The sequence below is a fragment of the Mustela putorius genome, unplaced genomic scaffold (assembly GCF_011764305.1).
Source record: "Mustela putorius furo isolate JIRA1106 unplaced genomic scaffold, ASM1176430v1.1 tig00003846_pilon_pilon_pilon, whole genome shotgun sequence".
Lineage (NCBI taxonomy): Eukaryota > Metazoa > Chordata > Mammalia > Carnivora > Mustelidae > Mustela > Mustela putorius.
The window spans coordinates 18,598,514-18,604,477 of NW_025421999.1; positions in this window are offsets into that span (position 1 = coordinate 18,598,514).

Sequence of the window (5,964 nt, forward strand, 5' to 3'; positions counted from 1 at the left end):
AATGACTCAACCGTTGCTTGCAGCCTGCTATTAGGGTCAAAGACAACAAGTGAGACCTCTCTCTCATGACTTAACTTTCCCCTTAAGTTAAATATTAGAGGGGTACCTGGGCAGCTCAGTTGTTAAGCGTCTGCCTTTGGCTCAGGTCATGATCCCAGGGCTCTGGGATTGAGCCCCGCATTGGGCCACTGCTCAGCAGGAAACCTTCTTCCTCTCCCACTCCCCCTGCTTGTGTTCCCTCTCTCACTGTGTCTTTCTCTGTCAAATAAATGAATAAAATCTTCTTTTAAAAAAAAAAAAAGTTACATATTAGTGGGGCACCTGGGTGGCTCAGTGGGTTAAGTCGCTGCCTTTGGCTCAGGTCATGATCTCAGGGTCCTGGGATTAAGTCCTGCATCGGGTTCTCTGCTCAGCAGGGAGCCAGCTTCCCTTCCTCTCTCTCTGCCTGCCTCTCTGCCTACTTGTGATCTCTGTCTGTCAAATGAGTAAATAAAGTCTAAAAAAAAAAAAAAAAAGCTAAATATTAGAATTTCTGAGCTAAAAAGTTCCCATGAAGATTTTCTTGGCTCACACCATAACATTGTATGGGGGAATTTAAGATCCAGAGAGCCTAAATGCACTACCCAAGACGAGTTACTTCTGGTTCCAGAAGCCAGGTCTTTGGACTCCTAGGACAGAGCTGTTTCACCTGCACCAGATTGCCTGACATAGATTACAATTTATGTAGAGCCATTACTCAGAATGAAAGCATGCTTTTTGTGTCGAAGTCCAGAGAACAAATACAATGATTACCATTGATTGCCAACCTGCTGTTATATATTAAGAACTATACCACTCATACCTGCATTTCAGGCTTTGCTTACTAATCTCCACTCGATAGTTCAGAAAGCTGAGGCTTGAAGAGTTTACAGTAATTTATTCACGTTACATGTTACATAGCTAGTATGTGACAGAACCTCAGCTCAAAGCTACTTTTCCCTTTAAAATCTGAGCTTTTCACCCTCCATGGCACCTCTGTTGGATGCTTTTGTTTTCAGCCACAGAAATCCCAACCAAAAAAGGCATAAATAAGAAGGACTTGGCGCAGGGAACTGCGAAGGGGAAGTGTGACTTCAGGCGCCATCCAGCCCAAGCCCTGGGCCTCCTGGCTCAGCCTACCTTGGCTTGTTGGCTGAGATCTGGGGCTGGCCTCATTTAGGCCACTCTGCATCCTCATTCGCATCCAGTAAGGGTCAAGATGAAACCTGATGACGTATGGAACAAACATCTAGATGCTAGAGCTCTGACTGGGCGAGTCCCTGGACAAGGCCATAGGCTAAGGATAGAATTAGCCTTCAGAGCCCATCCCTAGAGCTAGGAGTGTGGTTCATCCACCCAGAAAGATCTGTCACGCAGTGCAAGGAAGGGTTACTCTCTCCACAAGTGAAAATCTGGGGGCTTTAGAAAAAGAAGGGAAGAATAAATATTTGGGGAGCAACCGGTGAATTTCCTTACCACTTCCATATCCACTCCATGTTTGCTTGTTTGTTTAAGTCTTATTTATTTATTTGACACAGAGAGAAAGAGCACACAAGCAGGAGGAGTGCAGAGGGAAAGGGAGAAGCAGGCTCTCTGCTGAGCAGGGAGCCTGATGAGGGGCTCGATCCCAGAACCCTGGGATCATGACCTGAGTCGAAGGCAGACGCTTAATGACGGAGCCACCTAGGCATCCCACCCACTCCATGTTTATTTAACTGATACCATCAAAGATGCAAAGCTGGCAGCATAAAGCTTGGCAGTGGTGTTCTTGACCACTTATTGGAAGGCGGTAAGGGGAAAATTGCTCCAAGTACATCGTGTACACCAATCTTAAACAAGTTTCTTTGGATACTTGCCTGCTTTATGGCATTATTAAATGAATATGCATCAGCCCATGAAGGCAGGACCTTCCCCAAAGGTATTCAGTCTTTTCCTAGTGGCTAAATCTGCACTTTGCAGGAAGAAAAGGAAAGAACGAATAGGGACCCAATCCTCGTCTTGTATGACTAGGATTTTTATAACTCCTCCTAGTCTTTATAACTAAGAATTCATTATAATTCGGTGTCCCACTTGTCGGGCCAGCTCCAGTCACTCCAAAATCCCCCGGCATTCCCATTCAGGACGACTCTCACCACAACACACTGTGATAACTTTATACGCCTAGCATGTCCAATGGACCTCAGTCTCCTAAGGAAAGAACTATTACCCATTTTTTGGTCCTTGGCCTGGAGGAGCATCTGACCCAGTGAGTGACTATAACCAAATGAGCCGCGCTGGTACTGATGAGAGAGCTGGGCTTGTGCCCACAGACTACTGGGGAGCTCATTTAGCCTCTCAGAAGCTCCCCTTCCCCAAAATGAGAACATTAACCACAGCTGTCTTATAGGAGGAACTGAAAAACATGCTATAAAATGTAAATGATGGAAATGTCATCTCTTTCAGTTTCTCATGAATTCTAAGATGCACATTTTCTCATATTTTAACGTCTCTGAAACTGAGATCCATTCTTGCAATGGATCGAACAATTATGTCCTCCTCGAATCCATATGCTGGAACATAATGCCCAAGGTGGTGGTATGAAGATGTGGTGCCTTTGGAAGGGGCTTAGGTCATGAGGGTGAAGCCTTCATTAATGCGATCCGTGCTCTTATAAAAGACACCCCACAAAGTTCCCACTCCCTTCTGGATCCTCATATCCTGGATATGAGGTTACAGCTAGAAGTTACTGACTATGAACCAGAAAGCAGGTCTTCACCATACACCTTTGATCTTCAACCTCCCAGCCCCCAAAACTGAGAGAAATAAATTCGTGCTGTTGCTAAGCTGCCCAGTTTATGTTTTGGGTTTTTTTTTGTTTTTTATTTTTTTTGTTACACAGCAGCCCAAGCAGACTAAGAAAATCCTGCAATCCAGGCATATTTATATGCATCAAACTTATTATTCGATGGTTGTTTTTTTCCTTATGTCTTATGTACCAGATTTTAGTGTTGCATAAGAGAATGGTGACTCTTACCATCAAAGGTGTCTGGCATTCAACAAAATATGAAGCTCTTGAGATCCATGCAGTACTCTGCCTCTGACACATGTCCCCAAACCGGTCAGAATCAACTGCTCTGTTCGTCAGCCTCAAGAGGGTCCCTCCACCTCGCTCACAGCATTCTGGATGCCTTTCATAACCCCTGATCCATTTTACATTCTAAATGTATCCAAACACTTTGTGAAGTGATTTGTATTTTCATTTCCCCATATACTAGTTACAGTATTTAGTATAAGCACTTAATCTGACCTGTCTCTACTTTGCATTACCATCTCCCCACCAGCAGCACTTGAAGTAATGGGAAGAACTCTGAAATGCTTTGGAAAGAATTATTTTAGTTCTAGTCCACTTTTGTCACTAATTAGCTACATGTCTAATCTCTGTCATCTGCTAAATGGGAGTGCCAGTATTTTCCTCACAATTATGCAAGGTTGAATGAGATCATATATGTGAATGTCCTTTAAAATGACTGCATTCTGGAATCTGATGAACAGAAAGGCCTCTGTTCCCCCTCTGTAATTTTACCCATTTTGGATAGCTTCCAAAGACAACACTTCAGAAGAAAGGATGACTTTTTTTTAAGGTGCTTTTGATTACTTCCTATATTCATCCACATGATCACGGGGATGACTCCCATTCTCCGAACACCTACAAGACCGGAAAACAAAGTGACAGACTGTTACGTTGGACTGCACCCAGTTTCCAGCAAGTATGTGGACTCCTTTGCTTTAAATGTCAGCGTCCCCCGACCTTGCCCCATCCTGCAGGAACTGTTCCCTTTGCTTGGGCCTGCTAGGGGAGCCTTATCTTGATGTTTGCAAGACAGTGCAAGCTTTAACTGGAGACCATTATTTTTTTTCAATGTTACGTATCAGAGACAAGCTCCCTTTTACGTCCGGTGTTAAAGTAGTAATCTTTTATTTGTGGTTTTCTTCTTTGACTTTTTTTTTTCCACATTGTGCCTGCCTCTGTTTTGCACACGATTAAAACCAAGTTTATCTTTTGCTTGGTTTTAGGGTTAAATTATGGAGCGGGAGTGGGTGTGGGCATTAGGACACTAGTAGATATCAGTGCCCATTTTGTGCTCAAATTACACATATTTCCTTGTTTCGGTAGCCATCTCCCAGCGATCTCAAAAGTTATAGCGTTCTGTGTTGGAAGTGAGGACACTGAGGTGATTTGTCAGAAATCATAGAATCAGAAACAGACCCAAACCTCCTGAGCACAGACCCCCCAACTTTCTTTTTTGGTTTTTGGCTTTGGTTTTGTCTAGGCATAAAGAAAAGGGCAGTGGTGGGGGGAAAGGTATTTGACATTATATGTTTAATCCTTTTAAACTGGACATCATCTTTTTCCATTCCCATATCACTTCATTTCATGTTTTATTCCTGAAAATGAACTTAGTGGATCATTTCCTTTACATTTTTCTGGAACAACTCCAGATTCTTACGGCATTACAGAATCTGTCTCCAGCTACAGGCATTCCATAAAGGAGACAGCCTTAGGGAAGAAGCAGGGGATAACTTACATGAACGAGTACTACAAAGCTGCTAATAAAACCTACAACACAGGTAAAAACAGAGGGTGTAATTTGCTGACAAAATTATTTAGTACCAACTACCAAGAACTTAAAATACAAAACATTTTAAAACTATGTATTATTTATTTAAATTGCTAAACTAAGAGAGACTTAAGAACGAGTAAAGCAAAAATGAAATTCCAACCCTGAGATTTATTTGTATGAATAATCACCAAGAATGAATTTCTTTTGACTTTAGAGTGTGCTTTCCTTAAAGTTGATAAGATACTGTTCTTATGATGTATGAAATCTTTTTCACTTCACAACTTCTTGTTTTTTATTGTCTTACTACTTCTATAGTGAAGAAATGTTTTAAAGTTTTTGTTACTTGTCTCTCTAACGAGTAAAGGAAAATCCTTTATAAGAAGTCTTTGCATGAGAAAGGGAAAAAGTTCATCTCTGAAATTCATTAGAAATCTTAGATTCACAGATACAGGAAACGTCATGTTCCTGGCTTCTCACCCAAACCATAATAGTTTAAATGATTTAAGAACATAAAATAAAATGAAACTTCCAGGATAATTTTTGGTTAACAGAAAGAGTGAGGTGCAGAAAGTGTAATAAATCTGGAGAGAAAAGGGGAGCGAAATGTATGAGGAGTTAGATGCGCGCTTTTTCAAAGCGGGAATTATTGCTACAGTATCATTAAGCAGGGTTTCTTTGGGGAAATCTGCTGTAACAGAAAGCAGAACACAGTTTATTTTGTTATCCTTTCCTTAACATCCATCAACTGCCCCTTCAGGGAAGCAAAGTGGCATTTCCTTGGGCCAGGAAAAAAAATCTCATCATAAAATACGGCAAAGAAAGGATGCTGCTTTGGTCTTATTTCCTTGCTTCTAAGGAGCCTCTGTGAGCCGCGGGGACTGGGGTCCCGCAAGAAAATACAGCGTGAGTTGTCCCCGGCAAAGACGGGGGTGACCCGCTCACACTGTGCGGCGGAGACCGGTTTGTTGCGCATCAAGCGACAGTTTTTCGTCTCCAGGATTCAGAGTAAAATGCCCACTCATGATCCTGAGCCCCGGCGTTAGGAAACAGAGGCTGGAGGCAGGAAATGTGGCCCTACTGGCTGAGCCGCTGGCGGATCCGACGCTCCTGGGTCGCGGGGATCCCGGAGCACCTGCTGCTCGGCTCTCTCCTAGGGCGGTCCCCGCGGGCGAGGGGCGCAGGGCGGCGAGCCTGCTGGCAGCGGGCAAGGGGCTGGCACCCCGAGTGCTGATCCGGGCGCCCCGGAGAGAGGCGCCCTGCCCACCTAGGAGCCGGCAGCAGCAGCACCCGCCCGCGCCCCGACGGGCCCGCCGCCAGGGCTGGGGAGGGGCGGCGCGGAGGGCGG